Source organism: Sceloporus occidentalis, unplaced genomic scaffold (assembly GCF_023333645.1).
Source record: "Sceloporus occidentalis isolate IW3139 unplaced genomic scaffold, rSceOcc1.0.p SCAF_2, whole genome shotgun sequence".
In the NCBI taxonomy this organism is placed as follows: Eukaryota; Metazoa; Chordata; class Lepidosauria; order Squamata; family Phrynosomatidae; genus Sceloporus; species Sceloporus occidentalis.
The window spans coordinates 96,259,369-96,285,412 of NW_028316982.1; the positions used below are offsets into that span (position 1 = coordinate 96,259,369).

A 26,044-nucleotide genomic window follows, 5' to 3' on the forward strand; every position below is an offset into this window, starting at 1 on the left:
GTGGGAAGTCATCTTTTAATTGACAGCCTGTCTGCTCTGTCCTCACTGTTCACCCTGAGTAAACACTATTCTTCCTAACTCTATCCACCATCTTAACCTGGTGATAGACCTATGAACATTTCAAAGGATCTGCCTACAGATCTATGGGCAAATTTCTTTCTAGAATATAGCAAGATTCTTTCTAGAGTATACAAGAACAGAGAGGAAATGGAAGCAATCATGTTCAAATTAACTGCAGTCATAACCAAAGGTTCACTGCAAATAACTTGAGCAACAGCATCATTCCTCATGATGTGTCATAGCCATGGGAAGGCTTGTATGTTCAGATCTGGGGGAACAATTATGTTCATATCCATACAGAATTTAGCCTTTGCCGTGCTTACTTCAAGTGCTCAAAAAGCACTATTTACACTTTCATCTTATACAACAATAACAACAAAGTGAAGCCTGCGCAAGCTAAAGGATGCATACAAGCAAATCAAAGAATGAAACAACTGGGAGTCAAAAGGGGAAGAATTTATTTTTTCCAAATTCATCAAATCACAAAGTTGACATGACAGCAGACCCACATTACAGACGTAAAAAAAATATTTAAGAACAATTTTAACCATGGATTTGGTCATTCTTATATTTATATATTGTGGGTCTGAATTTAACTGTTAGTCTTAAATAGAACAGATACACTGAATTAGTGGGAACTAGGTGAGTTAGCACTTATGAAAATTATTAACTCACTGGCACCATACTTTGATAAGTTAACTGTTATATATGTCTCATGAATTTAGCAGACTTAACAATTGGATGTAATTCAAAACCATTCAATTCACATACATACACTCACAGCTGACCTTCTTCCAAAAAACAAAATGTAGAATACATATTTCTATCCCATCCCTGAGTGAGAATTAGGACCCGGGTGCCATTACAACTCCACACCAATGACTGAGGGATGTAGTTCTTTACACATTTTATTCCCAAAGGAAGCAAAAAGTAACCTTAGCCATTTTCTTCTTTTGAAGACAATTGATAGCTTGAGACTTATCCCGTGCAAAATTCACAGTTCAATACTTTATATGTATGAAAACATTTTCTGAGGAGGAACTAATAGTAGTCATACGTCCTGGATTCTTCTCATCAGGGTGTCTCAACACTTAAGAGACATGTTTCTTGACTAGTTTTGACTATTACTTTAAAATATGTCCCATCCCTATCCTCCCATCCATATTCTTCATTTAACCAGAATAAAGAAGTGGGGTCAGTATTGTATTATGTACAGGAGTCTTCATCAGGCCCTTAGGACATTTGGGGCATCCATTGTCCCAATCCTGTACCTTCACTACAGGCAAACCATCCACAGATTCAGTCCAGAATGAAAGAACTTAATTTTAACCTTTCTGGCCTCAAAAATCACTCAAAGTTCTTCTTGGGTGGTTTCCCAAGCAACCTCCAAGTGCCTTCCAAGCTTCCCAAGATGCAAAAAGGTTAAACTGTAGCACAAGTCTGACTCTACAGGCTGTTTTTTCCCCTACTTCTGAGCTACATGGTTAGAAAACTGGCCTTCATGTGAATGGTATCTTCTAGAATGCTTATCATTGTTTTTCACCCATAGTCCTCCTAGAATCCTAGAATCATAGAGTTGGAAGAGACCACAGGGGCCATCCAGTCCAGTCCCCTGCCATGCAGGAACTCTCAATCAAACCATACCTGACAGATGACCATCCAACCTCTCTTTAAAGACTTCCAAGGAGGGAGACTCCCACTGTCGAACAGCCCTTACTATTAGGAAGTTCCTCCTAATGTTGAGGTGGAATCTCTTTTCCTGTAGCTTGCATCCATTGTTCCGGGTCCAGTTCTCTGGAGCAGCAGAAAACAAGCTTGCTCCCTCCTCAGTATGGCATCCCTTCAAATATTTAAACAGGGCTATTTTGCTGTATCATGTCTGCCTAACACATTTAACACTGAAATCATATCTGACAATTAGCAGAAGTTCCCTATATGCAATAGCTGGAACAGAGAAACTATTGTGGGAGGGCAAAATTGTTATCTGACCTTCTATGGCCTATACTTTCCACTAGGAAGGATGGTTGGACCAAGGTTGGGGTCTGGCTTCCTTACACACATTGCACCACTTCCCAGGCCCATGTGACATGATATTTCTACACTGCAACCTTTTCTAGAGGGTGCTTCAGTACATGACTGCTTATGAGGAAAGACTGGACATTCATTTCAAGGAGAAGAAGTCCTGAGAATGGGGCATTATGTGGATACAATAGCCCCCTTCTAACTAAGGGAACATTTTCCCAACAGAAACTAATTTAAAACCCCTTTATCTTGTACAGTCACTAACCAAGATTAATTATAAACAAGTTATAATCTGGGGTAATCTTCAAACAAAGAACAATTTGTCTCTAATGTTACTAAACACTATCACAATGCAAATGGATAATGAAATAATTATATCAATGTAGTAAAATTGTTACAATGCTGGCTAAATGATTTATGTTAATTTAAAGCCCACTGGAACAATCGTATACTTGAATAACTATGAACAGATGGAAATCGATAAATGATACTGCCTTTGACACAAAGACATTAGTTTTCTCTAGATAATGCCATTAGATAATGAAGCCTTTTAAAATCAAATATTCACACTTTGTGTTATTTTAAGATTAGGCTTTAACATTCTAACGTTTTGACACATGAAGAATTTTCACAGTTTGCTAAACATCATGCAGCAATTTGCAGTACAATTTTTGCAACTTTTTAATTCTGAGATTAGAGTCAATTTAGAGAGTCTTCAGGGTTCCAAAAGGGAAGATGAATATTATGGCCAATTTTCCATATTTGGAGTAGAAAGAAAATAAAATACAGTCTTCACTCATTCTGTTGCAATTAAGTTTAACTGATCTACTCAGCTAAACAGTGAAACATTAATGTAGAGGCCCTCCATATTCTGTTAAAGTGAAACCCCTCTCACTGCCCTCTATACCGACTTGGTGATGGGAATTTCAATCCCACATATGAGAACAGATGTCCACCTGTCTCTGCATAATAGCGCATGGAAATATTGGTTGGTTACAGACCGCCGCTTTGCGGCGGTCTGCCGCCGCCGCCGGTTGGTCCGCGGGGGAGCTGGAGCCTCCACACGGTGCAGCTCCCGTGCGGACCCATAAAGAAGCTCCAAAATGGAGCTTCTTTTTGAGTCGCGTTTGTGACGTAGCGAGGCGCCAGGGGCGCACTCACTACGTCACAACGCCCGCGACGCGTACGGATGCTCAACGTCCGATACGTCAAGATGGCAGCGCCCGTATGAACAGGGCACTGCCATCTTGTACGTATTGAATACGTACTAGGGTTAGGGGGGTGCGGAAGCACCGCCCCTTCCTAACCCTAGTACGTATTCTATACATACTAAATGGCGGTCTGTAACCCGCCTTAGAACTCAACTTCATTTACCAAGGATCCAACCCCCCCCCCCCCAACCAACACACATTTTGTAGAACTTTGTATAAAAAGAATCTCATCTGTCAGGATCTACCAGTTTCTCTTCCAGTGTTATACTGTTCATGGAAGTTCATGACTGAGAAGTTGACTGTACAAAAGAGATGACTTAAGTCAACATTTGAATAAGCTTTTTTGGACAGGAATGATTGAAAATCTTAAATTTTCAGCTTGAAAGCTCTGCAATATTCCTGAATTCACAGAACAGTGAAAAATCTAAGCTTATTTTGAAAGACTTGTGCTTCAGAGTTCTCTAGATTCTGTAAAGGAAAGAGAAATATTATGGGCCAGTCTTCAGTATTTGGAGGAGGAGGAAAAATGCTTCACCTTCAAGAGGAGTTCCAGTATACATGATCAGCTCACAATTTTCCTTGTTTACAAAATTCTCTTTTTAGTATTACTTTTTCTTATTATATTTCCCCAAGTTCTAGTTCTTGATGTGCTTTTCACATCCCATCTCAATTTTTTTGTAAATTTTTCATGCAATCTAGATAAAAGTGTCCAAAGGCCCCAAAGACTTGATCCTTAAGCTTCCAAGTGCAGTCTTTGAGCTAGCCCAAAGTGAATAGTTTGTGGGAGCAAAGGAGCTGTATAGTTTCTGATTGCTTCTATCTATCAGCAACTGCCTCTACAACAGTTTGACATCTTTCCAGATGTTCTGGATCACACTTTGCTTCAGTCCAAGCTATTATATGAAAAATGGCTAGAAGTATGGAAGTTGTAATCCAAAACACATAGAAGATAATAAAGAAGAGAAGACTGCTTGAGTAAACTTGAAAAGTAAAGAAAGACTTTCTCAAATGAACATGATGATATCATCATCATCATCGTTGCTTTTTCTTAGGGACATAAATTTCAGTGTGAAGGGCGTAATTTGATGTTTGATCACAGCTTTATTGATGCTGTTAAAGATAAACTATCAGAAAGAATATGTTGTGCCAAATGCATTGTTTGCAGTCATTTCTTTATTGCATATTGCCAGAATTATTATCATTACTCGGGGAAGCAAGTATACTTCAGGGAAGTATCTTAACAATAAAGAATTTTGAGTTCATCTAATAAAAAATCTATAAAAGAGCATGGATGAAAATAATATTTAATAAATATCTTGAAACATTGCCAAGGAATATAATGAATAGTTAAGAATCTTGGCAATTTGGGCCATATTCTGCAAAAAGAGCAGTATTTGTTGCATAAAACAGAATGTTATGCAAAGAAATTAATTTGTTTGCTTCTTTTGCCAAAAATGCATTTCTTCAGAGAAAACAAGTTTTCTTCACAGAAAAACGTCTGCCTAGAAAATGATGTTTTCTGTGCATGAAGCCTCTTTCCTGGACAAAAATTCGTTTTTTTATACAAAATAAGTATAAATAGTGGATAGTGTTGAAAACTATTGAAAACAAGTTTTTCACGGTGAGAAGAAAAATATTACAATTCTTGCCTGTGAGAACAAAATTTACACACACACAAAAAAAAATCCATAATAGAAGGCTATTTCCAATTTTGATTTTTCTTCTGTATCAGTGATGTGCATTTCAGTTTGCTAATAAAAGGTATCACTGATGGATTTTTGCAAAGAATATCTTTAATTTTTCAAATTCTTGACAAGAAAGGGTGCCTTGATACATTGAGACATCCTGCCAAGAAAATTGACAAGTACCATGGAGCTTCCTACCCAAGGAGAATGAAGCATTACCTCATCTTGAACCCTACCTGTTTAAACAACACATGTGGCCAAAATGGGAGGAAACCAGAATGAAGCTGTGCTCTGGATCTAAACACTGGAGCAAAATAACTATTGGTTGCTCCAGATCAAGCTAGAAAGAGAACTATTGTACCTGTGCAGGACAGCATGCTTGTCCAAAGGCAATGAATGGGACAGTGAGCTGCTGGCACCATTTCTGCCCATAATTGCACCTAGCACCTTTTTTTGTTGTTGTTCGCAAGCAAATCAATTGCATATGCACATGAGTGGTCACAGTTGAGCCATTAACCCATCACACACACCATGAAGCAAAATGATGTCAAACACAACAGGTTGCCAAAAATACCATGGATATAATAAAAATATTAACAAACTGGCTAGTCCAACATGGGGTTATGGTGGAGGGAGGAAAGGGGTTATGTACATGGGGGGGCGCTCCATTATTGGTCTGTGTCAATGTGCCAATGGGTTCACCACTTTGCTATATGGTACACCAATATGCTATATGGGTGGTTGGTCACTTGTGTGATTGAACAGCCAGTCACACGGCTGGTTATGTGGGGATACAATGGCTTGGCAGCTGGGTGGGCTGGTGGTGTGTCTGCACACATGTATTTGGGGTGAAAGAGGGGGAAAAATGATGGCACGTCACAGCTTGTTCCCATGAATGATCTATTGTGGCTGGTTTGTCCTTGCAGAAGAAGAGGGGGTGTAGACTGCCTGTGGGATTCAACTGAAAATGGAAACTAGTGGTATGATCAGCAAGGTCTTCCCACAAACTGGGACACCCCAGATATAAGCCACTTTTCACCCTACTCAGCACCCATGAAGTTTTTTAAAAAAATAATTTGGTACCTATTCGTATCAGGGAAGTAAGTAAGTAAACTACGGCACGTTACAGACTGCGCAGAAGAGGTGGTCTTGTGCCGCTGCTGGTTGCAGCACGGAGGAGTCACAGCAGCCAAACCGCGCGACTCCTCCGCGCTGCAAATAAGAAACGCCAAAATGGCGCTTCTCTTTGCGTCGCAGATATGACGCCACGAGGCGCCAATGGTGCACTCGCAGCATCATATACACTGCGTGAAGTGTGGATGCAGTGCATCCTCTACATAAAGATGGCGGCCCCCATGTGGAACGGGCACCACCATTTTGTACGGACTCGGTCCATATTAGGGTTAGGGGCGTCCGGAAGTGACGCCTCTTTCTAACCCTAATACGGACCCAGTCCGTACTATAGACCTGTTTGTAACGGGCCAACATGTTGTGCAAAACTATTTCCTGTACAAAAGTGATGTTTTGAGCATTCAACTCTTTTTTTTTGCTGAATGATTTTTTTCACAAAAGTCTCAAAGTTTGAAAAATAATTGAAGAATGCAGTAAAATTGTCATAATTGCACCCAGCACCTTGTTTTTCCTGGTTCTCAAATTTTCTACCTTGAAACACAGCTTCAGCATAGATAAACTTGCAATCAAAAGTTTGTTCAAACATGCTCTTTATGCTGATTCTACAAATCCATATATGATAGGCATGTACATTTTTGCTTCATTTATCTTCCATGCAAGAACATCTAATTCCAAAAATGCTTACTCTACTGGGTGCAATTATGACAATTTTTCTGCATTCTTCAATTATTTTTCAAACTTTGAGATTTAGGTGATCAAACTGTGATAACATTTTGTTCTTTTACGGATAGCGTAACTTTCCTATTTTAATCATTAGCTGCTGTGAAAATGAATGGCTGAAAGTGTGGCATGAATGTAGTAATGAAGAAATATCTTAGTTTAATTGGCATAAGAGGATATAATACAGGTTTTAGGGGATGCTTCTATAAATATGCACTGAAAAACACACTCTTAACTAGGTCTTATCAGGTGAAGCTAGGGGACTTTGCTTGTAGCAGCATATAAAAGTTTCCAGTAGGTTTTTGCTCTGCGATTCTGAGAATGTATCTTATAGTGTATGATGGACATTTTAATCAGTTAGTGATTCTGCTCATCTAACTAAGAGGAAGGATTTATTAACTGGGCACAATTAGAGATTAATTCTGTAAATGGCTTGTTTAGGTATGGCGTGGCAAAATATGTTTAGGATAGTTTGAAGCTACATTTGAATACAGAGCAAAAGCACCAAACTATTGCTGAAGTACTGAAGTACTAAGAAGTCTACATGTAGATCACCCTAAAGTGTGCATACATTTATTCCATGGTGTTTTAGCTACCAACAGAATCTTATCAGTTTTGCTTCAACATGGCTAACCTGTAAAAAAGATGTTTTGATCACCTATTCACGTTTGACAGTGTACACACTGAGTGACAATGCTACTTCTAATTTGCAAGTTACGGTGATTCACCTGGACAATGCAGCTTTTACTGTTAACTTCACAAATCTAATGCCTGATCTTGACTACCAATTCAGCCTTAAACACAGTTTAATTAAAAAAAAAAAAACACCCGAGGCACACATGAATCAATAACCAAGTGTAAAATAATGCTTCCCAAAGAGCATTAAGAACTTTGTCATCACTGTTTTTACAGGTGACTGCTCTGTTGGCAAAGCTATTACACCTGAGCTAAGATGACACGAGATGACAATGCAATTATTCCAACCAGTGATTTAAGACAAGTAGATAACTATAAAAGCTGAGAAGAAGTTTCAGACTTTGCTACAGTCGGCACACTTGCCATTCAAGGGTAACGTGTGTGACAAAGTGATTGAGGCTAAAATTCAAGCCTAAGCACATCATTACATCAGCTGAGAGAGTGCAGTGCTTTGTCATTAAGTGGAACAGTAGTCTCATTAAACTGCACTCTCATTTCACAGGGCTCTGTCTAAAAGAAGCCAGGTGGATTATGTTGCTGAAACTGAAGTAACACCACAACTAGACAGAAGTATCAAATAACCCATGGCCAGCCATAAGTAAACCCATTTACATAAAAGAAGAAAAAATAATTAGACTTGAGTAACTGCACAAAAACATATAAAATTAAGATCCTGACCCTTTCTATGATAGGACAGTGAAGTTAATACTTGAAATATACACTGCTGTGTAAATTAATTGTTCTCTTTATATGAAAAGAAACATCAGCTTTATCTCCTGCCATATTGGCTTACTAGCAGTACGAATTAGCTGTCTGTAAGAATCAGGCAAATATGGATAGAAAGCTAAACTTGCAAGCTAACATTAGAACTCTCTATGAATGGTATGGTTGTCGAAATACAGCTTCATATAACAAAAAACATGCACAAAAAAACCAAAACTAATATATGCTACCAAAAGAGAGTTAGATTAACTTGAATGTGTTAGACAGACAAGAGAAAATGCAGTAGCTACACACATTTTTTAAATGTTTAGGAAATTGCATTTTGACATTCCACAAGTAAAACACACCAACTCTCCCCAAAAGTTATTACTCTGACTACTTTGTATTCATGCAAAGTGGTTATTACTGAAAAAGGTAAACCCACCTCATATATTTTCCTCTGCATGGCTTTCCAATTAAGTTAATATATGGATCAAATGTTGCCCCATTAGACAACTAGTAAAATACAGCCTCTTGTTTCTGAATAGCAGCCTTCTCCACTATTTTCTCATGACAAAATGAAAACAGAGCCATCACATCTATAATTAAGGTATCTTTCTCAGCACCATACTAGCCAATATCAAACATATAGTAGTTTACAATTGTGAACAGACAAGAATTTTAAAAAGCACAACACAAGCAAAACCAGGCATGCTTTAGAAGCTAATATGCAGAAGACATGAGTTTCAAGAAGACAGAGTTTCAGCATCTTGTAAAATAAATTGTTAGCACCACTTCACTACTGCTCGCTTCTAGCTATAAAACTCCAAAGCAGATTATTCATACGCAAGATACCTTTCTTTGCTCTTTCATAAAAAATCTCCACTTTCCAGCGAGTTTACCATCAACTTCAGTTTAAAGTGGGGAAAAAATAACTTACTGAATAGCTGAAAGTTTCATGCTTAGCCAACGCAGAGTGATGCCTTAAGTTTCTCCTGCTATGCCTGTTTACTGTATGCCTCTCACATAAGAAGAACGAGGTTTCAATATATCTATTTTTTTTCATTTCAAGGTAAACAAGGTGAAGTGCAGAACGGCAGTAATCTCTTGGCAAAAGAAACATTCAGCATAATCATAGCCCCAATAAGAACAAACGTTTTCTCTCTTTTTTAAAAGGAAAAAAAATACCTTCTTCTCATATTAGATCAGAGAGAGCCAGAAGAAGAAAGAAAAAAAATTCTCCACATTCTGCTGTGCGCTCCAGCTGCTTCAGTCATCACAAGTAACTAGCCATACACTCCAAGCAGGAGGAATTTGTGTGCCCTCTATCTGCAGCTATTAGCTCAGCACATTGATTCACTGGCATTAAAGCAATAGCAATTAGCTGCCCTGTTCTCAGCAGCTATTGGCGAGAGAGAGCTGAGTGGGCTAAACTCTACAATGACCACGGAGGTCTTGCTGGCAATTAGTAGCAGGTGCTACAGCCCTAAGACAAATTGATATCCCACAGATAATCGGCCCTCACGCCTCCAAGGCGCCGGGTCTCCAATCAGACTTGGCCAACTGTGTTTGCTTTTCCTACTTCATCAGTAACAAAGGAGTACAGCAGCTTATGTTCATTTGCAACATATCATTTGGCCAGAAAGGAATAATCTCTTTAAAGCCTCTCAGCGCCAGCAGTATGGACAGTTAAGTCTACCTTGTGCTAAATCTGTTAGGTAAACAAATAATAAATGAATGAATAAATAAATAAATGATGTTTTCCTTTAATGCAGTTTTCCCCCCTACCTTGGTTTTGTCACGTTGAGCAAACTGTAGCAACGTTTCTGTCTAAGATGCCACGATATACTTAGAATTTAACACGACAACTTTTATTTATAATACCCTTTTCACCAAAGGGGAAAAGTGCTTTAGAACATATGCAGTCAAAAATGAATGATACAACACAACACTATAAAATGCTGTAATACTAAAATAATGTACCAATATGCTGAAAGAAACAAACAAACAAAATCCTCATCAGTCACTACTCATCTCGGCCACCAATGTTCATTTTGCATATATAGTCATCCCACCATATCCACAGATTTTTTTATCCACAGATTCAATCATCCACATCTTGAAAATGTTTTTAAAAATGTATAAATTCCAAAAAGCAAACCTTAATTTTGCTATTTTATCTTTTTGTTGTTTTGTCTTCAAGTAATTTTTGACTTGTAGTGACTCTAAAGTGAACTGATCACCTGGTTTTCTTGGCAAGTTTCGGTAGAGGAGGTTTGCCATTGCCATCCTCTGAGGCTGAGAGAATGTGACTTGCCCAAGGTCACTCAGTGGGTTTCCATGGCCAATCAGGGATTCAAACCCTGGTCTCCAGAGTTGTAGTTCAACACTCAAAGCACTACACCACACTGGGGTTATTTTATACAAGGGACACCATTTAATTATGCCATTGTATTTAATGGGACTTGGACATCCACAGCTTTTGGTATGCACAGGGGGTCCTGGAACTAAACCCCAGGGGATACCAAGGGCCCACTCTATATAGCAGCCATCTATTGTGCATTTAAGGAATTTTTCATTAATGTTCTAAAATATCATAAAGTTTCAAGACAGCATAATGGGCCAAATTCAATGAAGATTAAAAGTTGGCATTGTCTTGCAATAGTCAAGACAGAAAATGCCTGCCCCGCACCTAAAACCATAAGATATTCATGAGAAAAGAATGTAACATTACAGTATCTACAGCAAATATAAGCCATTATAAATAATGTGAACTAGGGAAAGGACTCTTTCATTCATTCTAAAAGTAGATTTTTTAAAAAATAGGAAAAACATAGTTTAAAGTAGATCATTATTTTATTTAACATATTATGAGGTTTGCTTTAAAGAATCATAACAACCTGTGAGTATACTTCACTATGGGTCTTTCAAGAGATAACAATACTATTCTAATTTGTAGCACAATTCATATATTCAAAACACTTCAGATAGCAATCATCCTAACAGCCCTGAAACGAATGCTGTTATTCTGATAAAACAGGCCAAAAAGAATGGCACCAATGACTGCAGTCTAGGTCTTGCTGAATGGCACTTGGCAATTTCATGAATAGTTAATATTAAATACTTTAAGCTATTTGAATTGCATTGTTTGACTGTCTGTTTTCCAATTTCCAGGCTGAAAACAACACATGCCAATGGTTATCCTATGACAAGTGAGCTGAAAAAACAGAGACAAGATTACTAATAGCACACAAAATCTCATTCTCTGCCACCACTTTCAATTCTGGAGAATTTGAGGCCCCAGTGCCTTTCAGAGGGTGGCTTTATGGTGAGTCCCTTGGTCTGGCACCAAGACTCTGCTGGGACCCACAGTCCATTACTGGCCAGTCTTGCACTGACAATGTGTCATTGTGAGACTTGGGGAGATATTTCATGTGAATTTATTGCCAGATCTCATATGAAATCTAGTCAAACTTCAAAAGACCTATAAATGACCATGTGCGTGGTTGTTGGCCATTCTGTACCAGACCATTCAAATGAGCAGGTAGCCCTGCATTTTGGGTCACTTTAGGCCTTTGCTGCATCACTTGTCCTTGAGGGGGGACAAATAGGTAGGTGCTTGGGCCTTTTGTCCCAGGCCCTTTGCCCATGGCCATGGAAACCCACCGGGTCACCTTGGGCAAGTCACACGTTCTCAGCCTCAGAGGAAAGCAAAGAAAACCCTCTGAACAAATCATGGCAAGAAACCCCATGATAGGTCTGCCATAGGGTCAAGTTGGAAACAACTTGAAGGCATACAACAACCAAGTTTCTGAATTGTTTCATGCGCAGAAAACAATGTTGTCTCTGCAAAACAACTAAGTACACATTTTGTATAAGTCCTGAATTGTAAATATATTTGTCAGTCCAAGATTCTTCTCTTCAGGGTTTCCTGACACATGTTTTTCAACAATTTTTAAAAATATTTTGAAATATTATTTAATTCCTATTGTCTTCAAATCTCTGGAATAACTGTACTATGTTCTTCCAGCACATTATAACAACAGTTGTTACTCAGTTGGAAATATAATTAGAAATGCTGTATTTATAATCTGGGAATCTTGAAGCAGATCTTAACTTTCCCAGTCTTTGTCCTGATTCATTCTTCTTTCATATGCCTGCACAAAACATGAGCAAGCTTATGAAGATTAGGCTTTTTACAGTAGAATGTAGAATAGGCCTTAGTGTATATAGATTTGTAACTGATTAAATGAAAGCTGCATTTTGAGGGTACACAGCTGATAATGCCAGCCCTGGACACATGGTTTCCCACTGGGCAAGATTACAAAGATTTTGCTTATTTTTTGACTTTCTTTTTTCATTTTTGAATTTCTGTTCAATGCTTTTTATGAAGGCTCATTGCAGAAAACTTAGTAATTTTGTGCAAAAATGCATATCTTGTGCAAAAAAATAGGAAAAGAAGCAAATAAATTAGTCTTTTTTTATTATACTCAGAAGTGAAAAATCTAACAGAGGCATCTTACAGAGCACCCAAAAAGAGTGCTCTGCCGGCGCCTGTGTTTGCTGCACAAGGGAGCCGCAGCGAATAAACTGTGTGACTCCCCCGCACAGCAAAAAGAACCTGCAAAAAGCGGGTTCTTCTTGCGGTGCAGTTGTGATGCCACAAGGGCCAATGGCACACTTGCAGTGTCACATCCGTGCCATGACATGCGGACACTAAGCATCTGTCATGTCAAAATAGCGGCGCCCATCTGTATAGGGTGCCGCCATTTTGACGTCCCCAGTACGTACTAGGGGTGAGGCCTGATTGGACGCTGCGTCCTCAGCCAACCCCTAGTACGTACTGGGGGCAGGGCAAAAGCCCATCTAGAATGGGCCAGAGTGACATTTTTTGATATGTAGAAGATAATGAAATTTGCAAATATTCTTTATATCTTTTGTGGGTTTTTCGGGCTATGTGGCCCGATGTTTAGCCAGCATCTATGCTGGCAAAAAGTCAGGAATAACATGGCCACATAGCCCGAAACACACACACACACACACACACACACACACACAGAACTCTATGGATGCCGGCCATGAAAGCCTTCGACTTCACATTCTTTATATCCCTTGAGTAGTCTGCTACCTTCACTCTTGTCCTTCTGTCAGCAGGAAAATATCTTTTTAATGAGACATCCCTCACAAATGAATGTTTGGTTGAGTTCTAATTGGCTGAGTGTTGTTCCATTTCTATGCATATATTTTTATTTGTCCTTTTGTAAGTTGTTTTATGTAATTTGTTTATATGATCAGAAAAGGAGCATAATACAGATGACATACGAATAGAACTGCAACAATCCGCAAGAACAGAATGATGTTCAGTTCTAATTAAAATATGCAAACAAATATGGAAAACAAAACAGTGGCCCACAGATTGGAAGAGATCAATATATAATCCTGTGCTCACAAAACAGGAGACACAAAAGACTGCAGTAATTACTAAACCATTGCACTAATTTTTCATGCAAGCAAAATAATGCTGTAAATTCTGCATAATAGATTCCTAGCATATATGGACTGAGGGATCCCAGAGGTGCAAATTGGTTTCAGGAAAAGAAGTGGTACTAGGGATCACATAGTAAACATAAGTTAGGTAATGGAGCACAGAAGAGAATTTCAGAAGAAAATCAGCATGTACTTTATCAACTACAGCAAAACATTAGAATACAGAGATCAGGAAAAGCTGTGGCTTACTCTTAGAGAAATGGGAGGGCCACACCTTATTATCTTGATGTGTAACCTGTACTCAGGACAAGAGCCTGCAGTCAGAACTGAATATGGAGAAACAGAATAATTCCCAATGAGTAAAGGAGTCCGGCTAGGATCCATTCTATCATCATATTTGTTCAGCATGTATGCAGAAACTATCAAGCGCAGAGCAGGCTTAGACTCAGAAGAAAGAGGAGCGACAATTGGAGGAGAAAACATCAACAACTTAGTTATGCAGATGACACCATACTACTAGCAGAAAACAAGACCTGGAACAATTACTAAAGAAAGGCAAAGAAGAAAATACTCAGGTAGCTTAATGCGTAATATTAAGAAAACAAAAATAAGGACCATGGAAGAACTACATGAATTCATCCTAAATAATGAAAGAACAGAAATAGTCAAAGAATTACCATACCTTGGGTCAGAGTGGAGCCTGCAGCCAAGAAATCAGAAGAAGATTAGGAATGGGAAGGGCAGCTAAGAAGGAACTAGACAAGATACAAAAGTGCAAAGACATAACACTGAATACTAAAGTAAGGATTGTCCGAGCCATCATATTCGGCTTCATCATGTATGGATATGATGGCTGGACAATAAAGAAAGCAGGCAGAAAGAAAATCACTTCATTTGAGCTGTGGGTGCTGGAGAAGAGTGCTGAGGATAGTGTGGATGACCAAAATGACAAACAAATGGTTCTTTGAACATATCAAGCCCAAACTCTTCCTGGAAGCCAGGATGACTAAATTGAAGTTGTTGTGCTTTGGACATAACATGAGAAGAGAAGGCTAATTAGAAAAATCAATGATCCTAGGAAAAGTAGAAGGCAGCAGAAAGAGAGGAAGATCAAAAGTAGAAGGCAGCTCTACTATATTTATATCCACAGTTAAAAATATTTTGGCCAATGAAAGTGAATTTACTATTGTGGTCTTCATAGCTACTACATAATTATTTAAGAGTCATACCCTGCATATTTCAAGTACAATTTTGTCAAACTTAAAGCAAGTGTGAGGAAAGAGAGAGGATAGGAAGATTTTTTTTGACAGTAGCTCTTTGTTTTCCACAACATGTAGGTTTTCAGGGACAACTTCAGTCATGATATGAGTGCTGAAGGGGGATGACATGTTCCCTCTTTCTTTTCCTCAATCATATCCAAAATTGAATCTTATATTTCACTTTGGGTTGTATGACATCAAAAGCTACTTGAAGAAAGGGTCATGCTAAGCTTCCATATCACTGTCAAAAGTTAAACAGAGCAATGCTATAAGAGATTAGGGCAATATTATAACTTGTCTTGTAGGATTACAATGCAGTACCTCTATCTCTAAAAAGGAAAAGAAAGAAGCATTGCATAAAGCTTCAGCAGTGCCTATTTCACATACATTTGCCTTATTGAAGTTGCAAATGTTGATCTACTTCCCATTCTATTCTTGTCAGGGCCCGCCATTTTTACAGTGGGAAGGTCAAATGGTAGGCAGTTGTAACAACAAATAACTGATGCAGTAAATAATCTGACGATTGTGAAAGCAATGACAAAATAAATAAGATATTGCAAAACTAAGTCAATTAAAAGAACACAAATAATTAGGGATGAGATGAATATTTGAAAATATTTGGAAAATGGTTGAAAAAAAACATGTTTCTGACAAGAAGAATCCTAGACTTACAAGAATCTTTGCAGTTCATGACATATTCTCCACAGAATTTACATGTGGTTGTTTTGTGCAGATAATAGCATTTTCTCTGCACTTTCTGCATGGAAAATAATATTTCAATAGAAAAATATGACTTATGATGGAGTATGTTGGAATAATGTCATCTCAAGCCTTCTGTTGTGGAGGCTGTAATTCTTTACTGGCCTAACCGTCTGACCAAAATCTCCCTCTCTGCATTTTAGCAGCTGCAGTCTTCACTCCACAGCCATTTTTTGTGGCGGGTAGAGAATTAAAAAAAGGGTCTGGCTTTTCCAGACACAGAACAGTGACATCTCACACTGAAAGGCACAAATAAGCTCTGATAATGCCATGTGGGATCCAGACCAATTGCTCTTTCTAATCATTAGTTTACCTGGCTATAGAAGTTCAGAGCTTGAAAACTCTGGGCAAAGTCTCAAAAGTTATCATCAACTATGTAATTTTGTCAAAAATCCAACATTTCTCATCACCACATCAGAGGATAAGAGTCTCAACTAGATGAAAGGAGAAGCAATGGTCTCTAAGCCAGGCATGCCTTCTTCTTCTTTTATTTCTGAAATTAGACCTAAGGAGAATGCTGTCTAGATTTGAATAAAGAGCACCATAAACTCTACAAGAACCTGAATAAACCTATATATGGATGAAAAGAGACACTGAAAAACATTCTGTTTTATAAACATTTCTGGAGCCCACTTTTGAAGGATCAACAGATGCCACATAGACTGAAATCTTGGCACTACTACTGTCAGTCCAGGATGAAACACCACGGTTATTAATTTATTAGCAGAGATTAAGACCCTGTATGCTTACAAGAGGTTGAATGTTGCCATTCTTAGGGGTCCCATTAACTTACCATCAAAGCTGCTAGGTCAACTCATGTTGGATTCCAACAGCTGTCAGAAGAACTGAATACTAAGTTGATCTTCCAGTTTTAGGAACAGAAAGCTAAAAACTTGGAAACGAAGAAAAGCTGTGTTTGAGTAATTTGGCACGGGAAAGCATAATCCTTGGAGGCAGTTGTCTGTACCTACTGATCAGTGCATGTTCGCTGAGGCTATTTCTGTGCACACTGTTGAAAAGTTCTCCTTTTGGAATCAGAAAGCACACTGAATATTATAGTGATTCTACAAGTGTAGTTATTTTCATTTTGTTTTCCAGAAAGGATGAGGAGAAATATGCTAAACTGTGGTAGTACAATAAGATGTGTGGTTAGTTTACTTAAAATAAGAGGCATCCAAGAAAACACTGGAGATGCAGTAAAGGTCTCTCATGTGAAATACTCAGCTTTACAGTGTTTCCAACAGTCCTCTTCTTAAGCAGAAAGCCACATCTTTAGAACATAGGGCTTCTGAAATGTCCACTTTGAAGATCCATTTTTAAAGGATTATTATTTAACATAGTTCTACCCTTGCAATTTAGAAGTTAAAAAGCCTGATAGAAATTTCTCTCAAGACCACCCAGAAGGCCCATTTATCATACAGAAATTTGTACTAAAATTTGTGCTCAGAAATTTCCAGTAGATGTACAAGACATTATTCATCCAATCACATTTGCTCTCTGTAGGGATGCAGGATCAAGCTAGACCAGCCACTGTGAAATTTAGTGGGAATATGCCACTCAGCTGAGAAACCTTTTCTAAAATCAATTTATGCTTACAAGGAAGCATTAGAGGAGTAGGAGGAAAGTTTGCAAGAAGGTTATGAGAGTTGTCTGGTCCTGTACATTTTAAAATCTAAGGCATGCTGTGAGAAGTGGGGCAGGTTTGGGTAGGGCCAGCCAGCCAATCAGCTCACAGGATTTTGGGGATAATGGGGAAAGGATATAACATGGAGACTTATTGTCAAACACTTAGAGGCTATGCAGACCACCCCAAAGGGGCAGCCTGCAGCCACCTCTTTCTTCATTAGATCAGGGCTGTGGCAACCGCATGCCATGGCCCTGATCTGGCCTTTCTGCCGTGCAAAAAAGGAGCCACAAAAAGCAGGTCCTTTCTGCACCCCAGAAAGGGAGCCATGGCTTTTCAACACTCCTTTGTGCTGTGTCATCTGGATGCAGCACCAGAAGAGCACCGTGATGCCGCCCACAAGTGGTGTGGTGCACAGCATCACGGCAGCATAGGGACAAAGTTGGGGTGTGCGTTGTGTGAACGTCACGCCTCCACTCCTTCTCCATGCCGGCATTTATGATCAGTCTGTACAGCCTGTTAGATAGGGTCAGTTTGTCTTATGTCTAACTGTATCAGGGGTTCAAAGGGACAAGTTCACCTAATGGAAGCTACAGAGAGGTCAATCCAGTCCAGGGCTTGCACAGGTAATCCAAGAAAATGAAGGAAGGAAAGTCCTGGCTACGGCAGAGGTTGTGCCACAAAGCTACTTATCCAAATCTGAAAAGAGATGAGATAAGAGGCCATTAGACATAACCAGTCTAGTGGTCAAGAATTCAAGAAAACAGAAACTCCAAGGCTTGATGTAGAGTTAGGAACACAACTGGATAGTGTCAGCTAGGAAGAGAGGAATGGAGGAGTTCTGTAGAAGGTTTTTAGAAGCTGAGACTGTGGAAAGAGTGCAAGGAGAAATGTTCTTAGTTTGAAACTGAGGTATTACAGTTTAGTGTGTGAAACCAGTGTGAGGTTAGATGTTTGTTTTATTTCTTAAAATAAATCTTTATTCTTTTTTATTTTCTACATCTCTGTTTGGATGTTTTACGTGAACAAGGAGGACTGGTCATGTTTTACCACAATGAACCAAATGAACAACACATCCAGTTATTCAGTATAGTGGTTACCTTGAGGCCCGAGGCCCAAGGACCAGATCCAGGGCAGGATCTTAGTGGTAAAAGGATGACTGGAGCTCAAGGGTTAGATCTGTGGAGTCAACCTGGATAGGAATTCCATCACAGAAGGTCTTTCTTAAATCATTTTATTCCAAATCCTGTCAACACAGAAGAACTGGATTAAATTTTCCTTGAACTATCTACTTTAGAAATTTTACAGAACAATTTTCCTTTCTTGTGTGATACATAGTTACTGTACAGCTGAAATTTGTTATCTGGGTTAATCTAGATGACTCTAAAATATATTGCAGTGGGCCCTTGGTATCCACTAGTGTTTGGTTCCAGGATACCCCACCAGTACCAAAACCTGTGGATGCTTAGGTCCTATTACATACAATGGTATGGCAAAATCTCATCCCTTAAATAAAATGGCAAAATTAAGGTTTTTGTTTTTTGTTTTTTGGAATTTATATATTTCTCCAATATTTTCAAGCTGTGGATGTTGAATCCATGGATGAATCCACTGATACAGAGGGCCATCTCTATAATGTCAGAAGAGCCTTCCCTTTATGGAAGGAGAATATGACACACAAAATTCCCTCATCAACAATATTTTTTATAAAATCTTTAAAGACTGAAGACAAGGCCCTTTCAGGTGGGACATAAACAAAATGATGGATTTTGTGTTTTTAGCTATATGCATGTTTACTTCTATTTCTTTTATTCTATAAGCTGCCTTGAGTTCCATTTCTGGGAGAAAGGAAGGATATAAATTAAATTATTGACTGAGTTCACACAGAGGGACTTTTTTAAACATGGAAGAAAGCCTATGTACTTGAATTTATTTCAAATAAATCATACAGGAATCAAGTAGCAACTTTGAGACTAATTGGAGAAAAGGAGAATTCTAGCATCAGCTTTTATTGATACATTCCACTTCATCAGATGCCTTACAATATGAGTGAGCCTGCTTTGAACACATGTTCCATCTGCTGGACAGTATGGTGCTTGTCTTTCATGGAGAGGGGAAGGGTGGACAGCCCTGTTGAAAAAAAGGAATGTGTGTGGAAACCATTTTCATTCTCCATTTTGTTCTAATTTCAAAGGCCAGCCTTCAGAACTGTATCTGAACCTTTCACGTTCCAGTGTTCTTTATATGGCGGAAAGGGGTTTAGGGATGTGTTTTGGTTGGTCACTCAAAACAGGCACAGCATTGCCTTTCCAGTCCATTTGAGCTTTATATGAAGTACTGAGACTCATGGTAGTAATGTCTCCTCTCATTTTCACTCCCATCATGAAAAAGAATTGATATTCTCATGAGGGTACAAAGGGAGATTTGTCATTTTCAGAAAATGCTTCAATTAACTTTTGGAGGTATTCTGCAGTTTGCCCAAAGGAGATACCCCAGCTTTGAAGAAGGAAAACCAGCTATTTACTCTATATGGAAAACTACTAAAACTTATTGTCTCTCACTATAGTTAATTCTAACTATCATCTGAAGTATCACTACAAAGAACAGCATAGTGGCTGTTCCTATCTTCTCCTTCTTTCCCCATGCTCCAAATAATAACACTCAACTCACCAGAAATGCACTACTATTTTGTGCATATAATAGTCTCAGAACTGTTAACACTTCCCTCCTTTCATTCATAACTGGAAGTAGAAGTGCTACCATTTCTGTTTTCCCATATGCCTGATCTGTTTCTCAAGAGGTACAGAAGAGAAAATGTTGAATGGTACAACCATGCTGGCTAACGGTGCTAACATTTATGAACATTTTTTTTAAAAAGTTGGGAAAATAGAAATGGTGTCATCTTACAATGTTCTCATTGATCTCATGGTATTCTTAGATTCTGGTTGATGCTGTTGAATGCTACAATGGCTATTGCAAGCCAAGGGAAAAGTGCCCTGCTCTCTTTGGGGCCACCACTGCTATCTTAGTGGACATAAAAGCAGCTCCCTGGCAGAAGAGCCTTGCTGGTCATGTCACTCCTGATAAGGCCAGAATGTGATCAGCCATGTGATCAATGAAGAGGGGGATAGAGTGACCCTCTGCTCATTGATCACAAGGCTGGGCACCCTGTTCTGACTTCAATAAGCAAGTAAAGTGTTGACAGGATGTGTTACCCACGGGTTGCTTGCCAGTGTTGGAAATGGAAGAGTCAGAGCACTAGGGGGAAATACTTTTTCCCTTCCCAACTAGTACCTGGGCTTGGCTGGAGGATGCATGGCAGGACGCACTGGCCCTTTAATGATGGTGACATTTGTCATCCACCCAAGCCCAGCCTGATCCCTGCTTTCTGCATTCAGGAAACTCTGAATTTGCCTGGAAAAAACAATAAACTGAATAACTGGGGATGTTTTGAAAAGCAGAGTAAGGGTCAGAAGAGGTGGATTCACTGTGAATCAGGCTGTCCATCATGTAAACAAATCATAGCAGATACTGGGTGAGCCTGATTTTTTTGGTCAGTGTAGACAAGCGCTTTAATAAATGATTATGGCCCAGAAGAGACAGGCCAAATAAAGCAGCTTCCGGTCACTTCGGGACATGGTGTTTACATGATTCATGCCCCCAAGCAGTCTGAAGATGCCCCAATGCAATGCTCCAGTTCTTTGGATTGGAGCAAAAAGAAGCCAGGATCCTGCAGCAGCAGCTCACTGTGGGGGTCAGCCATGCAGTAGCTGCAGTCCCAGGCTGCTTATGGCCAAAGGAGCCTCATGCCACTCCTTTCCACCCATCTGCTCTAGCTCTATGTCTGCAATCCACTGCTGATACCATTACCAATGATCAGTGGATCTTTTGGGCCATCACTGCAAAGGTGCCAACTTGGTTGTAATACATTTACTGTGATTTGCCAACAGATCACAAATGACATCTGGCAATACCCAACCAGCTCGTTCTCTCAAAAGATTTCAGATGAAACCAAGTCATTGTATACAAATGAGATAAGATACTGAAGTAAAATTCAAATGACAACAGAAAAGGTCAAATGTGAGGCATACCAGAAACCTGTTACATGATGACCAAACAATACAGTTCTGGACACCAAATGAAAGACCTTTAGTGTCATTCATTTAGGAAGATCTGTCCATCAGTGAAGGCTTTCTTTCAGAAAATAAACACTGGCAAACACATTATAGAATTGCTAGAAAATAGCTATATATGTAGTTCGTCCAACTTGGCATTCTCTAGACGTGTTAAACTGCAATTTGCACTTTCCCTACTCTGAATATATTGGGTGGATGTTATGGGAGTTGTAGTACAAGACATTTTAAGGGCACACAGTTGAGGAAAGCCCGGCTACAAGTTTAAATCCATGAACTTTCAGTTATGATGCAGTGAGCCTAGCATTAAGTTTCCTGGTTGTTAGAAATCTCTGGAAAAGTGATTTAAAAAAAACCACCAACAGGGTAATTATGGTAATACCTGGGGATTCATAAAAAGAACACAACTTTCCACTGGGCACAGCAGCAGAAATATGAGCAAAATCCCTGTTGTGATCAGCTCCATGCGGTATGATTTTGCAAACAGTATGTGGCAAAAAATAAGCCCTATCTGCATAAGGGCATTGCAGAAAGGCTCATATCTGAAGGCGCTCCGTTGGTGCTTCTTTAGTTGTTATTGTTGCTGAGAGGCAGGGTGTAAGGAAACCTGATTACAATTTAAAATGCAAGGGTGGGATGTATTGAACAGAGCTCTGCAATCAGTCCATCTGTTCACCATGAGGGCTTTATCTAAATCCCATTGTCATGAATCTGGGGCAGTATTAACTCACTATTTAAAAAAGAAGACATTCTGTTGCATTTACAATTTTAAGTTAGCTTCTAAGCAAGAGAGGTTGCTCTCCCAACATCCTCCTCTGTCCAGTGTTAAACAAATTCTACGTATTTTTGGAAGAATTATTTCGATACCCTGGTAGTCTGAATATCATCATTTTATTAGAATAATTCTTTGGTACTGAAACAAAACAACCACTAATTGAATTGGCACTAATACACTGCCTTTTATAGACCACATCTCTCTCATGCATTATAAAGTTACAGTGCTCTAAATTGATTCAAACAATCAGCTACATTTTACATGCAGTTGTGAATATTGCTGTAAAAGCTGCTTAGGTTCACACCCATTCACCTCTGTGGGGAGGGAATAATGCACGTGGAAAGTAGAACTAAAGTTATTTCTGTCAGTTTGTTTTCCCAATAAGATACAGCGGGCCCTCCTTCTTCCTATCCATGGATTTGAGCATCTGTGGATGGCAAGCCCATATTGTCCCCAATGACGATAAGGACACAGTCACACTGCCATTGGGGACAAAAGTCCCTCACCCCCTCTACCCTCTTCCTTCACCCTTCCCTCCCTCCCTCCCTCCCTCCCTCCCTCCCTCCTCCTCCTCTCCCTCCTCTCCCTCCTTCCTTACTTGCTTCCTTTTTTCCTCTTTGCTCCAGCTTGGCCATCCATTCTGCCACCCAGTCATCCATGACCAGGGCTGGGGTTGGGGCTGAGGCTTGAATCTCGGAGCCCCGTCCCCAGGCCTAGCATCCATGACGGAGCCTATGGGCTCCGAAACCCAAGTCCCGACTCCCTGGAGCAGTGATGGTGAACCTTTTCGAGGCCAAGTGCCCAAACTGCAACCCAAGACCCACTTATTTATTGCTAAGTGCCGTGTCCCTCTGGCTTTCTAGTAACAAACTCTGGCAAACTCTGTGCTAAGCTGTATGTGCCCACAGAGAGGGCTCTGAGTGCCACTTCTGGCACGCATGCCATGGGTTCACCATCACTGCCCTGGAGCCTTGTTGGCTGGAGCCAGGCCTTGGGTTTTGGAGCCCAGATGAGGAAGGGTGGGAAGGAGGGAAGAAGGAGGGAGAAGGGTAGAGAGGGCGAGGGACTTTAGTCCCATTTTTTTGTAATGGTGATGCAGCTGCAAGGCCATGCTGCCATTAAAGACAATGGGGCTTGAGCAGCTGCAGATTTTGGTGTCCGGAGGGGGTCTAGAATGGATCCCCTGTTGATACCAAGGGCTCACTGTACATACTCATGTATAAGTCTAGAAATTTTAGTCAAAAAATTAACCTCAAAAGAGCTAAGTCGATTTATCCACTGCACTTTGACCCTTATAAAAAAGCAACCATCCCCTGCTGAAAGGCAAGAGTATTATCTGTCCTAGAAGCACTGATCTCATTCTCCTTCCTCATCCATCCAGCCTTTAGAGTGAGCGCAAACAGTTGGAATTTTGTTATTTCTTTGGCATTATTTTCCTTTGTTTCATCCTTTAGATTTTTTTGTTACATGCCCCTAAGTTTTACCCTTGACTTATCCATGGGTCATATCAAAATCCATAATTTGGGCCCCAAAACCTGCCCTCAACTTATAAATGAGGTTGACTTATGGTCAAGTATACACAGTAGCCCTAAACATTATTTCCTCTACTAATACTAGTCACAGGCCAAATAATTAATTGCCTGTTGGTGTTGATGAGGCGTTTCTTTTCTGTTACTTCTGCCAATGAAATTGTTTGTACTTGGGTCTAGACCTTGTTGTTGCTGTGTGCCTTAAAGTCATTTTTGACCTATGGCAACCCTATCAATGGGTTTTCTGAGGCTGAGAAGGTGTGACTTGCCCAAGATAACCCAGCAGATTTCCATGACTGAGCAGGGAGTCAAACCCAGATCTCCAGATCCTAAACTGCAGCAATCCACACTGTAGAAATAATCCAGACAGAGCCTTCTCTATTTGAGACCTCTGGTGCCATAACAAACTGATGCTTACCATGGGTTAAGCACAGTAAAACACCCGTAAAACACCTGTGAAGTGCAAGGGTGTAAAAGAAGGTTGAGCTTCTGACACGTCAATGAAGCGTCCCCTCACCTCTACTGTCCTTGAATTGTACGTGGAGCAACCATTTCCTTTTAATGCAAAGTTCCTGTTGCAGTAATAGGAAAAGGCTGCTCTGCAAATGCTTCAAGGACACTAGAGGTGAGGGGATGCTTTACTGGTGCTTAATCCATGGTAAGCACTGGCGTCTTCCTCGACTTTCTCCTCATGTTTCATTCTTGCTATATATTCCCACCCTCTGTAGTACTTCTACAGTTTGTGGCAAAGTTAAGTAGCAGTGCCTAGGAGTGCATCTACACCATAGAAATAATGCAGTTTGACACCACTATTAACACAAAGTTCCCGTTAATAGGAAATGGCTGCTCTGTGATCGATTCAAGGATGGTAGAGGTGAGGGAATGCTTCACTGACATTTCAGAACCATGACCGGCTTTCACACTCTCACACTTCAGGGACATTTTGCCAGTGCTTTATCAGTGGTAAGCATTGGTGTGAAAATTTTCATAAAAACAGTGAGCTGACTACTGCTTGTTGCTCTGCATTCAGAGATGTAATATGATGGGGAAAAGTGACTATTAATAATAGTGTTATGTGCGCATTAGTTGGAAGTATGAAAAGAAAGAATGTTTAAAAACATTTAAAATAGTTTAAAAACATGATACTTTACTATTGAGAAACCCTAACAAAAAGAATCCTGGTCTGATAAGAATCTTCACATGTAGTTGTTCTGTACATTCTGCACAGGAAATAATATTTGTGCACAATATTCTTTCTGTGCGGAAAGAACAAATCCCAAACTACAGAATTTTCTGCATAAAGAACAGCTTTTCTGAACAGAAAAAAAATAGTTCTGCACAGAAATATTCTTTCCTGTGCAGAAAATGCTTTTTCTGTGAAAAACAGCCATTTGTGAATTTTGTGCAAACAAAGTCTTGAAGTAAAAGAGGCCTGAATGTCCTAAAGACGCCAGATACTGTCTAATCTTAGGAGCTAAGCAGGGTCAAGCATTGGTTAGTACTTAGTTGGGAGAGCACCAAGTAATATCAAGTGCTATAGGCTATATTTCAGAAGAAGGAACTTGCAAAACCACCTCAGGCTATTCCTTCCCTAAGTAAATCCCATGAAATTCATGAAGTCAACAGATGACTTCAAGGCACTTACACACCCCATAATCTTCATTATCCTCATCCACTATTTTTACCTGCTCAAATGTATAATGTTCTCTATGAGGTAAACATATACCTCCAAATATATTCCACACAATTGTTTAGCACATTTATAAATTACTCATGAATGCTCCCAGTTTTGACCTCTGAACACTGAACGCAGAACATTTGACATGAATATTTTCCTCTGTCTCATACGGAAAATTGCTTGTTCAGTAGCAAAAAGCACAAGTGGAATGATTAGTAGTAGCACAGTTAATCTGCTATTCAAATCAAGTTTCAGTTTGCCACAATAAAATAAGAAAAGATACAACCTGAAATGTAAAACAGTGAATGGGGGAAACCCAACAAAATTAGATACTGAAGTTATTTCCAACCTGGATTTATTTCTGCATATGACACAATGGCAAGCTGGGTTCATTCATTGGCACTAGGAGGATCTTCGTCAGAATTCCACTGGGAAAAAGGACGGCTTGAGTATGGTAGTCCCATGGTTCACACATAGATATGGTGAAGCAGACCTCTAAGCTGACTGCCGGGTAGTCACCTCTCTTTCAAAGGCAAATCACACAAGATTACAAGACATGTCCTCTAAGCAGTG

The 26,044-nt window shown here is 39.6% G+C and overlaps 1 protein-coding gene across 5 annotated transcripts in view; it reads right to left on the bottom strand.

The window, feature by feature from the left end:
- LOC149318735 (protocadherin-15-like) overlaps positions 1-26,044 on the bottom strand; it is a 952,040-nt gene that overhangs the window by 512,903 nt on the left and 413,093 nt on the right. Inside the window, exon 1 of one of the 5 annotated variants that reach the window (XM_089510368.1) lies at positions 25,821-25,948. The exons of 3 other annotated variants lie outside the window; for them this stretch is intronic. The gene's annotated coding sequence lies outside the window, so the exon portion shown is untranslated. Of the gene's footprint in view, positions 1-9,415; positions 9,454-25,820; positions 25,949-26,044 lie in introns of those variants that run through there. One more of the 5 variants, XM_089510369.1, reaches the window with a different exon arrangement.